We start from the raw sequence: 25,499 nt of genomic DNA, 5'->3' as shown, positions 1-25,499 counted from the left end.
TATATGACAAAATCCATGCTGAAATATATATTAGTTATGGGAGTATGTTATGTTTTACATTATGTGTTAAATGTTGTAATTAGCAGTAAGTTATATTAAATATTGTCTATAAACTTTCATTCTGTCCAGAAGTTATCATACGTAAATTAAAACCCTCAAATTATTTTCGTATTTTTGTAGTCATAAATAAAACGGCGGCATTATATATATATATATATATATATATATATATATATATATATATATATATATTTACATGGAATTCACCAATTATCAAGGCCCAATGGTCACTCGGGGATAAGGGTTATTGTGTGTACAATACTCAATGGGATAGTGTAGCAATAGTATTGGAGAATTGATAAGGCGTTATTACTTAGGGGGCGGTTCATCAGGAATTTGTTTGTATTGGACTTGAATACATCTAGGTTGAAGTGGGGAGGGAAACAGGCAAGTGGAACAGAGTTCCACAGGCGTGCAGAAGCTATGTTCGTGGAATCTACGTTTTGATTTAGACACAGATAAGGAGTGGGGAAAATTATTAACGGTGGTTTCAGCTAGTCGGGTATATATATATATATATATATATATATATATATATATATATATATATATATATATATATATATATATATATATATATATATATATTATAAATCCGTATTCCTATTTTCTGGGTCCTGGATATGACCTTAAACTATATCCAATGGTGTGGCCCCAGCTTGCGGGCTTTGGAGAGTGTGGGACCACACTTTAATTGTCATTGCTCCCAGGTCCACCCTGGCCCGAAGTGGTAGTACCTGTTAGGGCCCCAACTATGGATTAAATAGAAACTGACTTGAAAACAACAAACATATTCTATTAAAAAAATTTTTCTTCAAAATCTTTGGATTAGGCATTAAATAGGCTGAAACGGGTTGATATTCCGTAAAACAAAAACAACCAACCAATCTATTTTCTCTTCGTTACAAGGACGTCATAGCGTATCTATGTGATGTAATAATGACGTCATAGACCATGACGTCATACATGAAGTTATACATTAAATCAGATTGTAATATATGACGTACTGGGACAACGCCAAACAGACTGCCTTTAAATATATATATATATATATATATATATATATATATATATATATATATATATATATATATAAATATATATATATATATATATATAAAATAAAAATTACAATTAAATTTACCAAAATGATAGAAGATGGTAAAACTAAAGTATATTATGAATATTAAAGAATTAATATTTATAAAGTAATCTCAACCGGATGTAAAAGCTCGATAAAGCCAAATAGGAGATAGACCTTTGCTTTTCTACTTTATATTTAATTCTATCACCATTTAATTTTTTCCTCTTCTTCTTCCCTGATCTTTTTCCTCTTCTTCTCCCCTGATCTTTCTTATTTACATTATGTCTTGGCGTGTGAAAAGGATATCTTATTTTTCTTTTATTAATATTATTGGAATTTTCTTCCTTTTCCTTGTTAATATTTGTGAATTATTCCATAGATTTCGGCCTTTTGGATTATTTTGGACCATCTTCCAATTACGTGATTTCCTTGGATTTTACTTGTGCAAATAGAAATTCAATAAACTTTCTTGGAGTTATATTTTTGGATTTTACCGTCATTGGATTATTTGCCGTTCACTAGACTATCTATTCGCGTGTAATCACCTTTTTCTTCGCCATATTCCCTCTGATCAACTTTTTGTTATCAAGTAAGATATTTGACTTACTTGCAGTTTCATCAAATAGTTAATAAAACATGTTAAACACACTTTGAAAAAGAGTTAAAAACATATTTAATATGAAATGGAAACACTGAATAAGTGGATAGTCCTTAATCCGCGGAGTTCTGAAGAAATACTTTCCTTCTCATCAGAGGGTAGGAATTAGCAAAATGCGGGATCGGATTTTGCTTGCAAAAGTATTTGATGAAACTGCAAGTAAGTCAAAGATCTTACTTGATAACAAAACGTGAAGCAGAGGGAATATGGTGGAGAAAAAGGTGATTTCACGTGAATGGATAGTCTGGTGAAAGGTAAAGTATCCAATCACGGTAAAATCCAAATAAATGCAAATCTATGTTATTTGTTTTTGTTTTTGCGATACGTTTTGAATGAATTCAAATATTTACGAAAGTGCATTTTTACCTAAATGCGAGTTGGGAAGTATTTTCCCTTTAACCAACCTGGTACCCCAACATGGGGAGAGGCATACATATTGTTTTTAAAATATAATTTTCCACCGGCACGTGTTTCCTCGTCTACAACTCATCAGAGTGGATGAATCACTCTGAATATATATATATATATATATATATATATATATATATATATATATATATATATATGTTTTGAGGAAAATAGAAAAATCGAATGAAATTATTAAAAAATCAACCTTTCGTCCTTATTCCAGAGGACATCTTCAGAATAATTGAAATAAAAATGTAAGAAAAGAAAAAGTCATAGATCGTGCGAAAAAGACAGTTTTGGAATCCTACCCATGTCGGGAAGGACAAACATATGTGTGCGTAACTTTATCCTTCCCGACATGGGTAGGATTCCAAAACTGTCTTTTTCGCACGATCTATGACTTTTTCTTTTCTTACATTTTTATTTCAATTATCCTGAAGATGTCCTCTGAAATAAGGACGAAACGTTGATTTTTTAATAATTTCATTCGGTTTTTCTATTTTTCTCAAAACATAACGTCAACCACCGCTGGTATTTTTTCATTCCTTATACATATATATATATATATATATATATATATATATATATATATATATATATATATATATATATATATATAACGACAAATGTTTGATAAATATATATAAAAAATATGACGACAAAAGTTATGATAACGATATTTGTCAGCAAAGCATATATTATTATGCACTTGTGTTCTGAAACTAACAATTAAGATAGTTTCTCAGAGAAGCCACTAATGTACAAAATGAACCAGCAACATTGTGCGTATTTGTCCACTTTGATTAAGCAGACGGTTTGACCGTTTTATTTCTCCTTTTTTTTAGTTTCATCATTATTTCCGCTTCCTGCTTGGACAGCAACTGATAAACCTCCGCACATTTTATTGCCATTTATATGGAGGCCCTACGACGCAAATTGATCCACACTTCTAGAAATATAAAAAAAGAAGTATATGCCTAATAACGTTTGAAAAATATTCCCATTGAATCTTAGCCCATTTCATGGTTGGACGGTTATCACTTAGCTTCAACATTTCCTTTTTAATGCCATTCCTAACTTTCTAGGGGGTGCTAAGATAGTTTGATAGCGTGTCTGGTGGCCAGTTTCTAATTCCTTCTCATAAAAATGACCATAATTCATATTTATGCAATTACGATCATTTTTCATGTACTTAAAATGTAGTCTTTAAGTAGTTTCCATGGCGCGTTAGTTAGCGTATTCGCTCCATACGACAAAGTCATATGTTGTATTATATGACCACAGAATATAGAAAGCTTGTAGAAAAATTTGCCGTGACAGCAAAAAGGATATATAATTCATTTGCATCGTTATTCACTAGAAACGACACTATGTCGGGGTAATTTAGTGTCATTACTCCCCGACCTAATAAGTTTCCATATATTTTCCCGGATTAGTTTTCAAACATAACTGCTATTGTATTTCTGCTATATTTACTTTTTATATATATATATATATATATATATATATATATATATATATATATATATATATATATATATATATATATATATATATAGAAATGGCTGGTTAGAATTTGTATATGCCGGAAGTGAATCATCCTAGCGTCATGAATATGGCATTCGCTTTGTATTTCATTTTATTTTTATATATTTTTTGTCACTTATACAATCACTTAAAATTGTTATTGTCATACATACCATAATTTTAAACTCAAGACTGACTCAACAAATTATGGAAAGCTTGGTACGAAAAAGAAGCTTATAATTAATCCAAAATGGCGATTTATTTGAGAGGTTGCGATTTCCAAGGCTGATAGCGCTAGATGGTTTTGAGTCCTTCAAACTTAATTACCTGAAAATTTCATGTAATTACACGTAATTTATATTTTACTTTTTGATTCTTTGTGAAATAACGACTCTCAAAGATATTTATTAACATTGATCTAAAATTAGTCGAGACCTACATAGTTTTTCTTTACATAAATGGGGTTGTGTTTCGCTTAAAGCAGTGTGTTTTGTATATGTATCTCCTAAAGAGGCCCCTAGTTGCTAGTAACTAGCTGACCGAAATATGTTCATGAATGTGTAGCAATATATTACTGCTTATATAAAAACAAATAGAAAGAATGCATATATATATATATATATATATATATATATATATATATTCTGTGTACAGAAAGTTGTTAGATGAGTCAAGTCATTGGTACCGTCGGTTTCAAGCCCGATAATTAGGACCGTTTAAGATATCCTTATCAAGCTCTCTTCAGCCAATATTCGTACCGACGGTACCACTGACTTGTCTCATCTAACAACTTTCTGTACAAAGAATATAAATACGCCTTTATATTTCGGATTTTCCTTTTAATTGGGCACTATTCTGGACTAATCATATATATATATATATATATATATATATATATATATATATATTCACCGCATAATCATGTTGCCATATCGTTTCTTGTCAGATCGCCGAAGTTAAACTACATTGAGCCTGGATAGTACCGGTTGGGTAACCATCTGGGTATTATAGGCGCCGTATGTGCCCTTGGCTCATCTCAGTTGTGTTTCCAGTTGTCCTGCACCTAACTTGCACGACAGTTGTCACAGCATTTCACGCGTAGGCACCCTTAGAATGCGTATCAATGACCTGTCAAGACTGAAGCAAGCTACCATATATATATATATATATATATATATATATATATATATATATATATATATATATATATATATATATATATATATTCAAGATTCCAAACTCCGTGACAATGCGGTGAAGATTATCGATATTGAGTGAGAATCTAAATGACATTAGACATAAAGAGACAGTATTCAAGGTAATGCATTTTGTTAAAATTCTTCTGATTGATTGTCATCCTATATAAATCGTGTATTATATGGTGTCCCCGTTTTTCTAATATATCGGAGTTAAAACCTCCTTTTCAAATTATTCCATAATAAATTCACCTGTGCGCCGTTTCTTGGCTGAACGAACAAATATGTTGCTATGGTAATGAATTTCGAGGGGAAAACAGTATAGGTGTATTCATAATAACATTTTTACTCTTTTATTTATTTATTTTAATTAATTCATTTCTTTGTTTCGTTTCGTATGATTTTTCACTTTTTTCATTTCGTCTGTTAATAGTTTGTATATTGCTTTTTTATAAATCTTTCTGCATATTTTTTATTGATTAAATGAAAAACTATGTTAGAAATATGTATCACTATTTCAAAAAATTACAAGCATATTTATCTTTAAAGTATACTGAAGGCGTTCCAACAGTAAAGCATCCTATGTTTTAATTTAACGTGAATATATCAGAGATGATTGCATGTTTCATTATTATGAGAACTGAAAGATTCATATCTTTGTTGCTTATATTGACGGTGTGAAGCTCTAAGAAAACAACCTCTGTCACTCACATGTCAGAAGCAGAAATTCGTGATTGAATTCCACGATGCAGAAAAAAAATTGAACCGATCAACGTTCACCAGCGCCTGTTTAACGCTTACGAATTTAATGCAGTTGATGTCTGCATAGTAAGGAGATGGGTCCGTCGATTTAACTATGACGGCAGAGATGTGAGCCAAAAGGCGCTTACCGGGCGCCCATGCAAAGGCATTACCCCATCGCTGGTGAAAGAGCAGAGGGAATGGTGGTTAATATGTAGAAAAATAAATTCCGAAGCACAAATGATAATCATAGCTCTTCAACTTGTTTTTGTTAAAAATAGAAGACATTACTTCTGGAACAATATCATAATTATTTTGTTGCACGAAAAATATTTTTAAAAAATCATCGTACTTAATTGCCAACAGAAATAAGCATACAGGTTAGAATATGCGGCTTTGTCATGTGTAAAATAAATAATATATACGGATGCTTCTCTAGTTTTTGTATTACAAAAATAATTCCCAATGTGTCCAACGACATACCAATCTTTTTCTAAGTATTCAATAGCTAATCTATTAATGTTGTTGAAGTGTTTAAAGTTCTTTAAATATATATATATATATATATTTATGTTGGATACTTGAATTTAAAGATCGTGCCGACACACACAAATTCCAGGTCAGCAAAAGACGAAACATACCAGGTCGGATTTTGTACAAACCTAGTGACCTCGGATAGAACAAAGAGATCTAGATCGGACTTGTAAATACATATTGACCTCTGATTATACAAAGGAAGAATTTGTCAATAAAAGCAAGCGGTCCGACGAACATAAAAGACAGAGAAACGGAGAGAGGCGCACGATCGTTACGTCGTTTGTTAGTCCATCCCAACTTTCATTTCACCATCTTTGCTCCACACATCTTACGACCACAGGTAGGCAAAATAATTTATTATATAAACGCGAAAATGTGTGTGCTTGGCTGTGTATGTTGTATATTTTTGTATGTCCGGCAAATCCTTTTTTCGGCGGAGCGCTTGAGGGGGGGTCACTAATTCTTACAACTTTTTATATTCTCCCTAGATTATAATATATCGTATGTACAAAAGGAGGTCGCCCCCATCTCTTATTTGAGCGGCTTTTATTTTATAAAATTCACGCTATCCCGTGGTACCTCCCGGTCTGTGTTTTTTCTTTAATAGTGAAACTAAATCGAAAGCAAAGGGAGCTACACGGCCCTTCATGCCAAGGACGTCCAGAAAGAAATAAGCTTTGATCAATACCGGGAAAACCCCTCATATCAGACAATTGCTATTTATTTGGACACTCCCCCTTTTTATAGGGAACCGGTTTTGCCCAACATCTTAGGGAGACAAATAAATACGCAGTAACCGCAAAGTTTAACTGGCTCTGCGTGATTTCATTTCTCAATGGCGTGATGTTTGACCTAGAAAACACGATGTTCGTTTTTAAGCTTTTAATTTCAACGGTTCTCACTTCTCTGCGTCCTTAGCGTCGCGGTAAGGTGTTACAGTTTCTTCGTCCCAAGGCCGCTGGTTCGAGCCTACCTGCCTACGAATACTTTTTTTATTTTATACCCCCAAACACCCGGGCAACGCCGGGCATCCCCTTAATAATTAAATAAATACAGTTTTGTTATGAAATCATCTTCGTGTTTAATTGTCAAAACGTTTGGAAGAAGCTAAAGTATATATATATTTATTAGCAACACGCATCTTTGTAGAAATGCACCAAACATGATTATATATATATATATATATATATATATATATATATATATATATATATATATATATATATATATACCTTCCAGCGATAAACAAATAAATCGGTACAGAAAAAAACCGACTATACAACATTTATACTGATTTTGCCTGATGCAAAATAATAACTCGTTTCTATTAATGTTTTTGATTTTCTAACATTCTCCCTACACTTTCTTTCTTCACCACCCAACTAATTCTCTCTCTGAACATCCTCATACACACAGTTCTTTTGACATTAATCAGTATAAGAGAAATAACCGCTTGATGCTAAACCTCTTGTCATTTTCCTGAAGTTAGTAAATATTTTGTTTAGAAAAAAACAACCCCCTTTGATATAATCCGCAGCGGTTTATGGCAAAAAATGCATAATTGTATTTTAAATTTTAGATATTGCCCATTCAGGGACAGATCGATCATGGAAATAAAAAAACTTTGTGTGTGTTTGTTTGGTATTCTTTACTTGTAGCTAGACGCACAAACGCACGTGCACACAGATGCTTGCTTGTAAAATAGGTACTTTGTAGAATTAGTTGTTTTAAAGGCATATATTGTATCGCTTTTCATTACAAAATAATCATTTAATATATATACTAGCTTCAGCGATAGATTAATTAGCGAAATAGGCTACCTGTTTTGCTTCCAATAATACTGATGTCACGGAGAACCTCTACACCATAAAATATTTTACAATCTTATTAAATAAATACGTAAAAAATAAAAATATTTTCTTTATAATACAAGAAATGTCTGTGTTGTGTAAACAGTTTAGGTAAAATATAATGAATTCTTACATTTTTTGCAAATTTAAAAATAAAATATTTTCTCTGACAACTACTTGAACACATAATTGAATCCCTTTTCCAGTTTGTTCATAAATCCGCGCATGTATAATATAAACTAAAAAAAAAATGCATTTGTATGTATGTACCCAGTCATGATAGTCTCTTTTTATTTAGCAGAATCTCTTGAAAGAACCCGTAAAAAACTGTTAAGAAGCCCCAGACTTTCATGGAACTTTTATAGAGAAACCCTGGGTTAGAGCAATAAGTACCTATTTACAATGCCTCCCTATGGGGCAGAGTTAGACACCAGGGTCGTTTTTTAACATGGAGAAAAAGAACAAAAATAAATATGTTTGAGATATTAAATTTTTTATTCAAGTTAAAATGACAATGTTAGTTCAAGCTGAACAAAAACTTAGACACAAGGCGAACTCAAAAGGGGGAAAATGGGAGGGGGGTCGTTGTTTATCCTTGTCACTCCAGAACTAAACAAAAAATTCTCTTAGCTAGTATCTTCTATTACTATGATACCGTATTCACCTTTTTGTGCTGCAGGACGTCCTACTTAAAACCCGGTTGTTTATGAACCTGTATTCTGAATTATTATTCAAGAATAAGAGTGTATATATTTTATGTACTCACTGCTTACCAAGGCTCAAAGGACACACGAGGATAAATGTTTATGAGTTTATCAAAAAAAAAAAAAAAAAAAAAACGACGAGAAAACACCGTGAGGATTATGAGAGTTTGACTAAGGTGAGCGGAAGTTGATTATTTAAGAAAACAACAAGAATTTGTATATATTAAACTTGAGGATAATCACGTTGTACTAAACCAACTAAGCGATTCCGCCTTGTTCTGTTCAATAGCCAAGTAGTTCTTAGAAAGACGTTTTGTTTTAGCGTAACTGAACAAAGAAAGAAAGAAGGATTATTACTACATGTGCTTTGTGTACTGTTAGTAATATTAAAATATTGATTTTTAAACTACATGTAGAGCTAAACTCTGCAGATAAAGCCCCCAAGATTTTTAATTTTTTTTTACATTTTAGAAAATATCTACACATTTAATATGTGCTTCTCCGGTAATTGGGAACATATAGTTAAATATTTAGAGATTTATCAAGAATCGAAATCGGAATTGATAATTGTATGAGTATGTGGAATTTAGTCTGCAATCGATAATTGTATCAGTATCGGGAACATTCTATGTGGACAGCTTGTTATACACCTGAATCACGTGTGAGAGACAACAGGACAACAGATTTAAGGTCCGCTGTCGTACTAGCCTCTGAGAAAGATATATCTAAATTACCCAAATATCATCTGTACCTACAGTTATTTTCACAACGTTTCCGCCGATGTAAATGCTAAGTGCATATTTTGAATTCGGAAAGCTGCACTAAATTTGGAACATAACTCTTGATTTAATCTACGAGGTTTCTGTAAGACATGACTGAGTAGAAATTCTGAGTAATTCGCAATTGTATTTTGAGTCTCCTCCGCAGTGATGATTGCACGTTCAACTTTTAGAAGAGCGTACCTATTTACAATGCCTCCCCACGGGACAGAGTTAGACACCAGGGTCGTTTTTTAACGTGGAGAAAAGGTACAAAAATAAGAATTGTCTCAGTCCTGAAGGACTAATCCTCCACCGAAAGAGAACAAGAAATGGAAGTGCAGCATCTGAAGAACAGATACTACACTTTGATCTTGGCCAAAAGGCCAAGAAACTTTTAGAAGAGCGTAACTTACAACTCAAATTTGCTAAGTAATTAATCCTTAAGGATCCGTTCAAAATCTTACTGAATATGACAGCACAACTTCCAGAAACGTCGCGCTTGTTGTAGATAAATACTTTACCGTAATTTTATACCTATTATCTGTTACCTGATGTCAACAAGTACTTCATCTTCATTATTTATAGTAGAGGTTATTTCGTCATTGATTTTTTTTTCAAATGTCAAAATACGCTGAAATATAAGACTTTTAAACGATACCGTTAATCTCAGTTTATATGAAATACACAAAACAATATATCAATTGTAGTTTTTTTTTTATGTGCGCAATTCTAATTCTTTCAAACATTTTTTATACTTATTTCTTTCGCTACGTCCTCAAATTCTCACATATATTAAATATTAAATTCTTCAGAACGTCAATACGTAGTTGAAGCAATATAAAATGTTTTGGACCATTAAAATAATTCTTAAAATTATTGATATTGTTTAGTCGTTTAGTTTTTTATTTATTTATAGCTTATGTTTGGTTTCAAGTTTTGGAACATGGCGTAAAACATAAATCAATGACGACACACCAGCGTTTTAAAATTATTTTCATTAAATCTTAGCTCATTTAATGGATGGACGGTTATATACTTCGGGTCAATATTTCATTTTTACTACAGTTTCTTACTTTCCAGGGTGTGCTGATATAGTTTGTGAGATTGTGGAGGTAATGTTTTAAGCTTTTAAAATTTATTACCTCATATTAATGTTAAACCAGTTCGCTGCCAAGTCGCCAATAATTGTTGATGGAAAGACCATTGAGGAAGGTGAAAGTTGCATCTACTTTGGAATGAAAATTACGAAAGATGGATATCTCCTGCCTGAGATAAAGAGAACGATAGCATTGGGATGGGCAGCTTTTGGGAAAGTGGGGAATATCATGAGAAGCCGAAAAGCAAATATGTCAATCAAAGGGAAGATCTTCAATGAACATGCACTACCTGTGATGATCTACGGTAGTGAAACATGGGACCTGACAACACGCTAACGTGAAATCTTGGCAGTAGCACAATGAAATATGGAGAGGATGATGTTGCGCATCACTTTCCAAGACAGACAGACAAACATCTGATTTATTGACATCAACACTGCCATCAAAACATCAAAACACAGATAGCCAGGGCATGTAGCCAGACAACATGACAACGGGTGGTCCCTCAGAGGAGTTTTGAAGAGAATGGTCATCCTTGTCACTCCAGAACTAAACAAAAACGTTCTCTTAGCTAGCATCTTAACATAAGAGGCCAAAGGTTAAGACCAAAAATGTGATGAAGGGACCACCTGATATAACGCATGGGTTCGACATGGCAGCGGATAGTGCGGGACAGAGATAGATCGCTAAAGTTCAGGGAGGGGTTCCTCATTGAGTGATAAAACCCTTATGGATTATTGATTGATTAATGCAAAATTTACTATTTTAATTAGTAGTAATGATCTCTGATATTTTGAAATGAGACACATTACGAAATATGTTTATTACATTAAAGAAAAGGTGTGACTTTGGGATAAATTGTTACCGGCGAACTTATATCCTCTTTGTTTATATAAAACCAGTAAACAAAGCTAAAATTTACTCAAGGATATGGATTAATGGGCCGGGTTGATTGTGAGTTAAATAATCAATGTGGTCACCCATCTAAGAATTGATCAGGTTGAACGTTGATCAGGTTCAGTGATATATTGGGAACTGGTATGCGATTGTTGTTATAGCTGTATCTAATGCATTAACAGAAACAAACAGTGTGAATATTCTTAAGTGGTTCACCTGAAAGCGCTAACCGGCATGTTCATATTGTCTCCTTGTAATGTTGTAGTATTTTCTATTTATTTTGGGCATGTGATTGTTTTTTTTTTTTTTTTTTTTTTTTTTGTTAAGAAGAAACTCAATACTCCAGGCCATTACTATGCGATAAAATAGTGCTTGTATTTTTATGATGCAAAAAAAAAAATCTATCCTATTTCTTCTATGTCGTAGATCGTAAAAATTATTTATATCTGTAAACTGATTCGGTAAAACTACTCGAATAAAGAGTTAGGGTTAGGGTAAGGGTTAAGCAAGACGACATTTTCATAACACTTTCATTGGTGCGCTGTTTTTCTTGTTTTTTCTTTCCTTTTTTAAATTTTTAATTATTTTATTTCTTGTTACATTTTTAGCTTGTGGGGACATCGTATTTTTGTAATAGTAACAAAATCAACAATGAAAACAAAACAAAAAAATAAAACTGTGTTGTCGAAATACCCGTCACATATCCCTAGACAATTAATATACGCATCAAGTTCTTTGAAGAAAATATTTCCTTCCATAAAGTTTATAACATTTTTTATAGTTGAGTTCCGGACATTTTCTTGTTCTGTTCTGATTCGACGGATAACTATGTCCTCATTACTAAGTAAGTTACATAAATATAAGGCTTAAAAAACACTTTAAACAGTCATCTGAAACAAAGCAATATGATCTGACATATAGTGCTCCTCTGTGAATGGAGAAGTACACCGCTTATCGAATTGATTCAGGAGTACAAACGGAGAATTACATTTTATACTTATAACTATTAAAGGAATCACAGTTTCAATTATTTCCTCCGTAGACTAAGCACAGATTTAAACACAAAATCGAAACAAATCTATATAATTATAAAACTCAAACGACCTTGTTACGAGTGATGTAACCCACTTTCCGGTTTACGACATCCGGTTGCGCATGCGCGCTTAAACATTAACTCATAACAACGTAAACAAATAAATACAAATTGCTTCTTTTGCAGATTTTTACATGCGCACTGAAATATTAACGTTATTATTTCGAAATTATTATTTAACATGGGAAGAGTGAGGGTGTTTTGCAACTATGCTTTATTACAACTATACTGTCGCTATTTTCTTACTACTAAACAACTGTAACTCGTTGACAAACATAAGAACAAGCCAATACTACTACTACTACAACTACTACTCTCTATCCGTCCCTTTTCCTTCCTTCCTTCTTTTTCTATTTTTTTTTTACATTTCTAGATACAAAATAGTTGTATAATAACGGTGAATATGTTGATACATTTACTAATATGTTTCAATATTAGTTTTATTTTATTTATTTAGGTTTTATTTTTTTGCTTCAGGTTTTATTAATTTTTTTTTTAAAGATTTTAAGTTTCTATAACTTGGTTGAAGGATTCCAATATAGGTTTTTCATTCTTATATTTCTCATGCGTTTTTGCTGCTAAATGACTTTCGTCCGCGCTCGATTCGTGGGAATCGATTGAGCGATTATTCGGAAAAATAGGTAACTTTACACGAATAGGGAGGATTTTTTTTTCATGTTTGAGTGATGCGTCCGTGATTTTTCATTTTAATATACTTTCATAGAAATGTTTCTGTCATGTAAAAAAAAAAAAAAATATTTTCATTTACATCACAAGTGTCACGCTCATACATAAATTCCATAGCTAATATAACATACTGACCCAACGGGTCACGGGTAGTCTAGTATTCCTTAATGTCAGGAATGTTAGCTTTTAAATTGTCGACAACATAATAATTTTTATTAAATATATATTTCATAAATATTTTCCGATCCCTGGCGCAGTGGTTAGAGTACTGGGAAATATCAATTGTGAAAGTGATATTCTCCTAAAGGTTGAAGGTTCAATCCTCAGTGTGGGCGACCGAAATATACATTTGCGAATTACTTAGGACCTCTATCCAATCATGGCTGACGGAACAAGAGCACACTACCCCCTTGAAGTAAATAAAGGTTCCGCTCGAAATTCCGTCCAAATTCTTGAGTTCGACAAGATACACCTGAAGAAGATCGGAGGTTATATGGACCAAAACGTTGAGAAAATCACACTCAAGATGAGAACGGTAGTTCGATGAATAATAATACAAATAACCAATTCTTATCTCAGAAACGTATTTAGGTTTGCAAGATAAAATCAAGCTAACTAGATCGAATGTAATTCAAACCTAATTTCATTGATAAATCCCTAGACGTCAATAAAAAGGTAAATGCTAAAGTATTGTAAAAAATAAGAAGGACAAAAATATATTTAAAAGATGAATATGTGTTACTTTATGCTAGACAGCTCTTATATCTCAAGTTGGAATAAAGTTGGTATTTAAGCTTATGAATTTCGCATTAATCACAGCATTAAAATAGGTACATCTAAATATATATAAAAGTAACCTAATCTGTCTTTCGAAGTAACATTTTCTTCAAAACTCCCCTGTTAAATATTTGGTTGACATACTTAGAATTGACCGAGGGAACAAACTGGATTTGGATTTAGTCGGCAAGATAGTTGTTACGGTGTCAACATTGATACAAAAACTGAGAACGTGGCAAAATTTGTGTGGTGTGGAGGCAGAAATAAGCAGATGTGTGCGCGAAAGACTTTGCAAATATAATGAACTGCATTGTTCCATCTCTCTCTCTTTCTCTCTCTTTCTCTTTCTCTCTCTCTCTCTCTCTATATATATATATATATATATAGAGAGAGAGAGAGAGAGAGAGAGAGAGATAGATAAATAGATGTTATTTATTTGTTTTTCGTGGCGATATTTTTTAATGAGATACCGATTTTGAATCCCGCTAAATTCAGCCACTCTAATGAGTCGTAGACGACGAAACACGTGTCAGTTGATAATTATATTTTAAAACAATATATACGCCTCTTTCCATTGGGATACCAAACTTGTAAAAGGGAAACTTATTCTCAAGTAGCATTTAGATAAAAATGCACTTTCGTATAAATAATTGAATTCATTCAAAGGTATCGCAAACCGAAAAAAAATTAAAGCAATAGCTAACATCTGCATAAAACGCGATACACCGAAGAGTCACGCGAGATAACCCAGGGGTAGAGGTGTAGGCTTCTACCACGGGGTTTCGATTTTGAATCTCGCTAGATTCTACACTCTGATGACAGAACCCGTATCAATATATATATATATATATATATATATATATATATATATATATATATATATATATATAGATATATATATATGTATATATATGTATATGTATATATATATATATATATATATATATATATATATATATATATATATATATATATACTAACATTTAAGCCTGGCGTTGCTCAGACCGTATGTACTGTCAATAACTTTATGGGCATATGTATATATACATATAAAAAAAAAAATACTCATGGCCAGATAATCTGCATCTGAAATTTCAAGTGTTTAGACCCAAAATTGGCGGAGGAGTTTGGTGGAGTCTACAAAGGTCAACTCTTTCAACTTTGATCTCTTAGCAGCAAAAATTTCACCCAAAATGGATTAAAAAGCTTGCTGCATGTCTGAATAGCCGCTATGTAACCTTTCACATGTTTAGACCTAAAATTGACTGAATAGTTTGATAGACACCACAAAGGTAAACACAAATTAAATTTGACACCGAGGCAGCCAGGTTTTCAGCCAAAAGCCAAGTAAACTCTTGCTCTATGTCGGAATACACTTTAGGTAAAATTTCAAACGTTTAGACACAAAAATTGGCTGAGTAATTTCGTAGAGATCGCAGATGTAGTTTTTTTTTAATTTTGCCCCAATTTTGCCCCCTTAACATTTATTGTTTTGGGCGCAAATCTAATTCAAAAGTTTGATCCATGTCTAAGAAACCTATATCTAAAATTACAAATTGGCGTGGGAGTATGGTAGGGTTATCAAAGGACAAATCGTTCAAATTTTACCCATTGACAGCCAGATTTCTGTCCGAAAACGGATTGAGAAGAGTTTCCCACATCTATATCCCCGTTCCTTCAAATCTTGAGTATATAGACCATATATATATATATATATATATATATATATATATATATATATATATATATATAGAAGACGTAACAAAAACCCTTAAAATTATTGTAATACTTGGAAAAATGAAATATCAAATAATAAAACAAGTCTATAAAAATCATAATTTTTCGTGACTACATTTATTTAAATATACATTTTTCTCTCCTTGGAATGTCTGTACCATTTTTGTCTTAAAGATGACTGATGCATGTCGTATTTGAGTCTTAATTATCGATCTAATTGTAGAATTAAGAATTAATGCTGTTGGCTAAGAAGTTTTTACTTTGAATTGTTTTATGGTCCCATTTTCAATTTTTCTGATTTGAAAAAAAGATTGTTCTTGTAGGACTTAAAATATAGTCTGCCTTAAACAGCTCTAAATGAATGTAAAGATTTGCTTTATATTTGGAGCTAAACACGTACGGGGACGTGTGTATGCACGCTTATTGATGTGTTCAGTGCATTTTCTATGCCCACTTTTTTTGCGTTTTGGTTCAAGTTAGCACTTAAAGTCAACTTAAAATATTTATTTATAAAAAATTATATAAACACAACACCACATTATATAATATTTTAATAGAGTACATAGGTAAAGAGATAGAGACAAACGCGGAAAAAAAGAGAAGCTATTTTGACAGCTTCTCGCTTCTTCTTTATAAAACACCTTTAGCCATCTCATTGGACATCTCATTGGACATTTACACTTAAAAAAAACACTCATAATGTATCACATTAATAAACAGCTTAGATTCTTTGATAAATTTTATCAGTTTGACCAAATATGGCCTTGTCCATTATTTTAAGATTCATTTTGAATTCATACACTTTATTCTTAAAAATATCTACAAAATACTAAATTTAATTTCATGTTCCGTGATTGCAAATAATTGTTTTCTAGATCAGCAGCTGAAAACTGATATATGGATCCGTACATTCGCATCGCCGTGCATATACATATATATACATATATGTACATATATATATATATATATATATATATATATATATATATATATATACACACACATATACATACATATATGTATACATACATATATACATAGATATGCATACATATACATACTGACATATATATACATATATATTTATACATACATATATATACATACATATATATATATATGATATGATGATTGCAACGTCTTGTCAGACGAGTGCCACTCCCTCAGACATTTAAAATCCATGAGCCCAAATGCCTGAGGGAGTATCTATACAAATATGATGTTACAGAGTCTTAGCTTTGTACGACAGCTAAGTCTCTCTCTCGGTTCAAAATGTTGAGATCCAGCAACAAGCAAGAGCAAGATATCCAGCAACAAATTAAACTGCAGATCAGCTTAATGCGGGTACTGGTCTTCCGCTTTATGGTTTTTTAAATCAGAGATTTGCTTCTCCTAGAAAGGTTGCCTTCACCACGGCTTACGGGAGCCCTCTCCACCCCAATACACATATACACAAACACAAATATACACGGTGCTAGTTGGCCGTTGACCCAGAAAAAGGGTTCATTCGCATGTATATATCATTCGCATATATATATATATATATATATATATATATATATATATATATATATATATATATGTATATACATATAGATATACATACATATATATATATATATATATACTTATTATATACATACATATATATATATATAGATACATATATGCATACATTTATATGCATACATATATATATACATACGTATACACATATATATACATACATATATACGTATATATATACATGCATATATGCATATATATACACACATATATATATATACATACATATATACATACATTTATATATATATACACATACATATATATACATAGTCGCACTGATGAGCTGTGAAACAGCGAAACAGTACTGTATGTGGCGGACTACATATATATATATATATGCATATATATATATATATATATATATATATATATATATATATATATATATATATATATAATTGTTGTATCAATTGGAATCCTAGATATAAATCCAATGAAACTCACTTATTGGTCTTCACTGGAATTTAGGTTTTTTTTGTTTGTTTTTTTACACAGTGATCACCACTTATCAAGGCCCGGAAGCCACTCAGGGATAAGGGTTATTGCAAGTACATTACGTTAGTGTGGAGACTTGATGAAGTGTTTACTTAAGGGGGTGGTTCATTAGGAATTTGTTAACATTGGACTTGAAGACATCGAAGTTGTAGTCCGGTGGGAAGCAGGCAGACGGAACAGAGTTCCACAGGCGTGCAGTTCTAAGAAAGAAGCTTTGTTAATGGAATCCACGTTTTGATTTAGGCACAGATATAGAGTGGGGGAAATTTTTCACAGTGGATTAGGCTAGACGGGTGTTTTTCGTGAAAGATTGGCGAGGGGGGACCAGAGATTGGAGTTCAAGCGAGCACCTGCCACGGAAATAACGATAAAACAAGGATAGGCTTGCAACGTCTCTTCTGTGGGAGAGAGGTTGCAGGCCATCCCCCACTAAGCCACGAAGTCTATTTTGTACTCTGTCAAGGCAGGATAGGCTGTTTTTAGCAGTTCCTGCCCAGATATGGCAACAGTATTCCATCCTTGGACGTACTTGGCTTTTATATAGATAGAGAATTGCATCAGTAGTAAGATATCTTCTTGAGCGGTAGAAGGATCCCACAATCTTTCCAGCGACCTTGGCAACAGACTTGATGTACGTGTTCCATTTCAGATCAGGAGTAAAGGTCAAACCCAGAAGCTTGTCAAAACACGGGGCCTCACCAAGACGAGAGCCATCCATCACAATTGAGTCCAGCTGGGGATCAGAGCGTTGATGATGTAAGGATAGGAGTTTGGTTTTGGATGCATTAAAGGTAACCAGCCACATCTCCCCCCACTGAACCACGCGCTCGAGATCAGAGGAGAGAGAATCAGAGAGAACTTTGTAATTTACAGCCTTTGATGTGTTGCCGTAGATGGTCGTGTCATCAGCATAGATGTCAACGAATGATTTAAGTATGTGTTTAGGGAGGTCATTGATGTAGATCAGAAAGAGAGTTGGGCTCAGGATTGACCCCTGAGGGACTCCAGCATTTATATTGCAGGCCTCCGATTTTTGTCCATCTACCACTACTCTTATGAGCCTATCGGAGAGAAATGACTTTATGATTGAGAAAACATTTCCAGATATAGCGTTTTGATATGTCAAGAGCAATTGCCCTAGAAATCTTTCAAGAGATTCAGTAATCCTGTGGGATATAACCGTCAGCACATCTGCGGTAGATCTTGCAGAGTGAAACCATATTGTTGTTCCTGCTGAGGTGGTGTACTATTTCTCTATTTAATATGGATTCCAGCAACTTACTCATAACACACAGGAGACTTATTGGTCTGTACTGAGAGGGAGATGACTTATCACCTGAATTCTTAAATACAGGGCAAACTGATGAGGTCTTCCAGGGAGTCGGAAAGCACTTCTCCTTAAGGCAGCGCTTAAATAGTTTAAATAGTAAGTATGGGAGCAAGTTCTGGTTGAAGTATTTTTAACACTATAATTGGGATGCCATCAGGGCCAGTTGTTTTACTGGAATCAAGGTTCTTGATTAGCTTGGCGACCTCATGCACGGATATTTGTATGTTACCTAGCGTGTTCTGTGTTATAGGAGGAAATATGGGGAGTTGATGGCCTTAGTCGCATAGGGTAGGTTGCAAAAAAGCCTCCGCAGTCCAAATCCGCTTTACACTCAACCAGTGGAGGTGTTGCTAGTGCTTCCTCTCCTTGGTTTTTCCATCCTCCTAAGCAAGGCATTGTGGAAAAATTAATTATACGTCTAATCATACCCTGAGTATATTTTCTCTTCTGCATTTATCTTTCAAAAGCGGGCCCGCGAACTGTTTTTCCGCTCAGATATTTTTGGGGGTTGGGTAAGTTATATGCAAACCAATCGGGCATGCCCGTTGTCTCCAAACATGAACATTTGAATATATTCCATTATCATTCTCGGTGCTCTTGTTTTAATATGCATAATTAGAAGAATACGTGTCCCATGTCGTTTGTATTTAATATCCCGGAGAGCTTTTATTCACCTCTATGTCTTTTTACTTACAAAGATCAAGTTCAAGATACAATAATAGTAAGCAATATGTCTAGAATCCTTATTCCAATTAGAATTAACGGAATTCATCTTAAATGGCGTGTATTGAATCACATACAATAAAAATCTGCACTATTTTCAGATTGAAAGCTGAACCCACATTAAATCCTGTTGAATTCATTTTCAATTCTATAATTTAAAAAATTGTGTAATATTTTAGTTCTGTCTAATACCTATTGGGAAAATATCACAAAATCGAAATACATTGTGGAACACTAAAATTGTCAGCCTAGAAAAGAAGACATGATTTCATTTCAGCTTGATGAAAAGTTATTTTTCTTGTAGATCATTTACTAGTTGTCCAGTTGTGTACAAATTTCAAGAGCGGTTCGAGCCTTCTATCATGTCTGAAAGTGACACAATGTTCAAAGAGTGAGATCAGAGATGCGCCGCTGTACAACACATACTCTCTGCCAATCTAAGTTATGACAACAGGACCATTGTCAACACATTCAAAATGCAAATTCGGACGGTGTAACGCTTGAGGGCACAGCCCAACGAAGTTTCCAGCCACAGTTATGGTCTACGTTTTCATTTCAAGTGAGAGCCCGATCATGCCACCTCACATCTTCCAAGTTGGCTTGAAAGGCACCATCAAAGTATACCTCAGTGTGATGAAGAGTGTGGTGATCACCTGGTGCAAACAGGCAGACTCTAGGTGTACCAGCAGGACTCCTCGCCGACCAACAAGTCCAAAGAGACCCAGGCTTTACTTCAGAAGGAACGGTACTACTTTGTACCTTTCTCTCACTGGCTCCATTCTCCCTCTACTTGAGCTCGCTAGACTACTTCTTTTCATCATACATCGAGAACATCACCAACATGACCTCCCACAACACCAAAGCCACCCTGATGACCACCATCCGCTGAGCTCCCGCCGACCCTTGTGGAAAAGGTATACTCATCGTTCCGACCCCGTATCGAGGCGGGGATTGAGGCTGAAGACGGCTGCATTGAATATATGTCATCTTTACTGCATAATCACGTTACTTGAATTGATTTTTTTCAATAAAAGTTTTAAAAAGTAAATTGTGTTGTTTTTGTTAGGGCGACAACATTATCTTCCACCTCGTACATGGATCTTTAAAGTAGCATCCACTTAACCTTTGTCCCTCTCATAGTATACAGTATAAACTAAATATAGTTATCATTCTTATAGCTTATAGCTATATTACAACATTCATAACGATCGGTTTATTGGCTTAGAAATGACTTATTTACATAGGAATGCATAGTCACATTTTACTTTATATAGAGAGAACTTATATTTTAGTAAACAGATCACCTAGATTATTTTTATCTACCGTGTTTTTATTTATTTTGTTTTGTTTTTTCGTTCGTTTTTCGTAGATTTCTCGACAACATAAACTTATAATCTCGCGTACCACTCATTTATATGCAGAAAAGTTTTAACGATGGCCCGGCCACCTATCTGTCAGAATCCTATCGTGCGTAATTAATTTATTTGGTAGTGAAGTGCCGGAGATGAGGCAGACGGAGGAGAGGGTACGATAGTACTTATTCACCATTGCAGAAACATAGTGCGCTAACGCGAAAAGACCACACACATAGTACTTACAATTAAAGAATATGCCAAATTGTTGCCATAAAAACACACTATAATTATAATAAAAAAAGATATGAACCCAGGATATTTTTTCTTCCTTTTCATTAAAATTGCGTGATCTAGATTGGTTTGGTTGGTTTGTTTCACGGTATATCGACGCTCTTAAGATGGTGCTTATGTTGGTAAAAGGTTTTTGGTAACAGATCTTAATTTCCTGAAATATTTATCTTGGAAAACTATGATTTGTATATGAAAGATTTAAAATTATTTTCTGTTGTAGACGTACATATATATATATATATATATATATATATATATATATATATATATATATATATATATATATATATGCAGCTTTTTCTCTGTGTGTGAGTTTTTTCTTCATATACTCTGAAACGGCTGAACAGATTTTCTTTAAAGCTTACCGAACTTTATTTTATAAGCCTGGGAGTGATCTTAGTTAAGTATTCTCTCAGAATACCCTCGATAATTAGCGACAATCGATAATCGAAACCGTTGTTTTAATTGATCTATCATCAGTAAAACCATTTTTCCATGTCACCGCTTAGCAACTATGATAGAACAACACGCCGTGAAAATTCTACTGTTGGTAAGTTGAAAGCGTGTTTTTTCTGTTTTTTTTTAATTTTTTTTATTTTTTCGCGTGACGTGTTCTGTAGGTTCAAACTCCGCACGTAAATTTCTTCTTTCTTTTTCATTAATAGCAATGAATTTTATAAGAGTTGGAAATTTACGTTTTTTTTTTGTTTTTTGTTTTTTTTGTGTGTGCATGACATGATCTGAAGGTTCAAATTCGCTCGGAAATTTCTTAATGATTTTTTTTTTGTGAACTGAAAAGAAGTTTATATGAAATAATTTTATAAAAGAAATAGTAAATTCTCTAGAGTGCAATATAGAATAACATATATTTTCACCTTAAACAAGGCACAGTGCCACTTTGATGTAGAGGACTACTATCAAGGACATTAATTGCAGTAGGGGTCGAGCAGCAAGATGTCTATTCACATTGCACTTGAACTTCTGCATGTCAGTACAGTTGGAGTAGTAGGAAACGGAAGGGAATTCCAAAGTCTAGCAGTTCTAGGGAAGAAACTGTTGGAGTTGAATGCTTTCTTACATTTAGGGATATCTACGGTGTAGGGGTGCGACTTTGCTGCTTGTCGGTTTTGTAAGGGGTATTTGCGTCGAGGGGGTACAAGAACTAGTAGTTTGTCGGAGCATCCATATATATATATATATATATATATATATATATATATATATATATATATATATATATATATGCGTGTGTGTTAGCGTTGTGACGCTTAATCGAAATCGGGAATTAGAAACATCAGAAATTTTACAGGTTTCAAGATCGGTATTAGAATCGGAAAATTTTGTGGCTACTAACCGATGCCAAAAACGATTCTTTTAATTGTATTTTCTTTGATATTTTTTAGGTAAAATCTTCCACTGCTGGTAGTAATGAATAAATAATTAGTATGTACTGATTTTTAGACTACCAATAAAGATAAAAACGATAGAACACCCCTCACACTAGAGCATTTTTACACTTGAAAAACTATCTGCACATTTCTCATGGGGGTTTACGAGAATTGAATATAATAAGTAGTCGATAGTTACACGTAAAAGACCTTTAAAAAGCGGAATCGGATTTAGTAATTTCATCGGAATCCAATATTTAATAAGAAATCGGTAATTGTATCAAAATCTGGAAAAATATTGGAATGTTCCCATCACTAATATATATATATATATATATCTATATATATCTATATATATATATCTATATATATATATATATATATATATATATATATATATATATATATGGGGTGACCCCAAAAAACAAAAGCTAAATGGAGGCCATCTAGAACATATGCTGTAGAACGGAGAAAAAAAAAGCCAAATACCCTAGTGTTTTGATGTGATGTTTTGAATATAACAAAACTAGTTATGACCAAAGTTTCATTTCATTCGGACAAACCACGAAGGAACGGGGCCTAATTAGAGTTGAGCCCGTTTTTTGGAGGCAACCCTGTATATACACACACCCACACCCACACACACACACACATATATATATATATATATATATATATATATATATATATATATATATATATATATATACACTAGCGTCGTTATGTATCTACATACCTATAAAGTAGAATTTTTCTCGTCTTTATATATAAGTGACCTTGTCAGTGTGTGTGTGAAACGCCTTTTCCAAACTCTTTTCTGAATATTTAGTCTACAAACTTGAAACTTCCTACCAATATATAGTGTATACCCTTTCGATTTGATTTTAGCCTGTAAAAATAGCTACTAACGGGTAAATTAAAATGAAAAGTAAATTAACATAGGAGGAGTAAATCGACTAACTTCTAAGCATGGGGACATATAAATTTTTAGCTTGAGCTGGATTAAGCTCTGAAGGCTAGGGCACTGAATCTTTTGATTTCGATTCCAGAACCACAGTAATTTTTTTTTTTTACTTTTGAAAAAAATTACTATATTTAGTACAGTATAATAATCAATATAGAATTTATTCTCTAATAAGAAATACTAAATTTGCATATATTAAAATATCACATTGAAACCTGTTTCACGATCGGACACCGCCGGAGAATATATATATATATATATATATATATATATATATATATATATATATATATATATATATATATATATATATATATATATAATACGCATCAGGTGCGCTTGAAAGCTCAATTACAACGCAATATTACGAAAATAAACAAATATTTAACGTGTTTGAAATTTATAATTTAAATATATTTCGGAGTCAAACTCCATCCTCAGTAAGTTGTACATCTTTTTTTGTCTTCTTTCTTACCATGGTGTAAAGTAGGACAGAAAAGTCAGTTAGTAAAGATCCGCATGTTGACTCTACGCGAGATTAACGTCAGGTATATGAGTTCAGTTATAGCAGCGTTGATTTAATTTGAATAAAATAAAATACGCTTCCGGTGCGCTTCAAAGCGAAATTGCAACGCAATATTACGAAAATTAACAAATATTTTACTTGTTTAAAATGTATAATTTAAATATATTTCGGAGTCAAGTTCTATATTTTATATAAAATCGTTATTTTAAAAGAAAACACAGGTAAGGGGGGGCTCTTATTATTTATTTTCTTGTTTTGTTGCTTACGCAATTATTGATTCTTGTAATAAATCAAAGTATTTCCAAAAATAAATAAATAAATAAATAAAAATTAACGTTTTATATCCCTGGCAATATTGGGTCAGAAGAGCTGGTATATTTTATAAAGCAAATTGTATTTTCTATATTTTTGGCTAAAACTCAGAAGTTAAAAAATTATGCACTTAATATTACGTAGTATGACTTTAAATCGGATATAGTCAAAGTCCTTCCTATATTTGAATAATCAGAAACCAAACTAATGGCTCTGGATTCAACAAAATAGTCCTGACTTTTAAAAAAATGCAGTAGAATAAAAGGGAGATAACTCAATATTTCTTTAGTTTAAAGGTTATTTTTCCCAAATAGGAATAAAGATTGGAATATTTAAAATCAAGGTTGAGATTACACAGGTGTTGCTAGTTTACAGTAATCGTTTTCTTTTCGGCACGATGGACAAAAGGCTTTGTCATTGAAAGCGTTTCACCGATTTTCTTCTGCCGTGACGAAGCAAATCACCAACGCAATGAAATAAAATAAAATAAAATACTTTTGTTAAAAGCAAAAAAGCAAAAAAAAAAAAAAAAAAAAAAAATGGAATAAAAAAGGAAAAAAAATCCACGTGTAGATAGACCGTAAGCAAATCAATTGTGACTGTGCAATCGACAATTGACGGATTCTCGATTCGGCTGGCCCGTCGACACCTGACACTGTAGAAGTGCCGGGTATGCTGCAAGCACACATTTGCCGACTCACTGGAACAGGTGGTCTTGAGATTTTGGTCAGT

The 25,499-nt window shown here is 32.9% G+C and overlaps 1 protein-coding gene and 1 pseudogene across 1 annotated transcript in view; one reads left to right on the top strand and one right to left on the bottom strand.

The window, feature by feature from the left end:
- LOC145291450 (protein Wnt-11b-2-like) overlaps positions 1-25,499 on the top strand; it is a 490,311-nt gene that overhangs the window by 350,972 nt on the left and 113,840 nt on the right. The gene's annotated exons all lie outside the window — the stretch shown is intronic.
- On the bottom strand, positions 9,789-9,921 carry LOC145291694 (U2 spliceosomal RNA; annotated as a pseudogene).

This window comes from Euprymna scolopes, chromosome 12 (assembly GCF_053919585.1).
Source record: "Euprymna scolopes isolate OS-2025 chromosome 12, ASM5391958v1, whole genome shotgun sequence".
Classification (NCBI taxonomy): Eukaryota; Metazoa; Mollusca; class Cephalopoda; order Sepiida; family Sepiolidae; genus Euprymna; species Euprymna scolopes.
The sequence above is the reverse complement of the archived record's forward strand: the minus strand, read 5'-3'. Positions and strand labels throughout refer to the sequence as shown.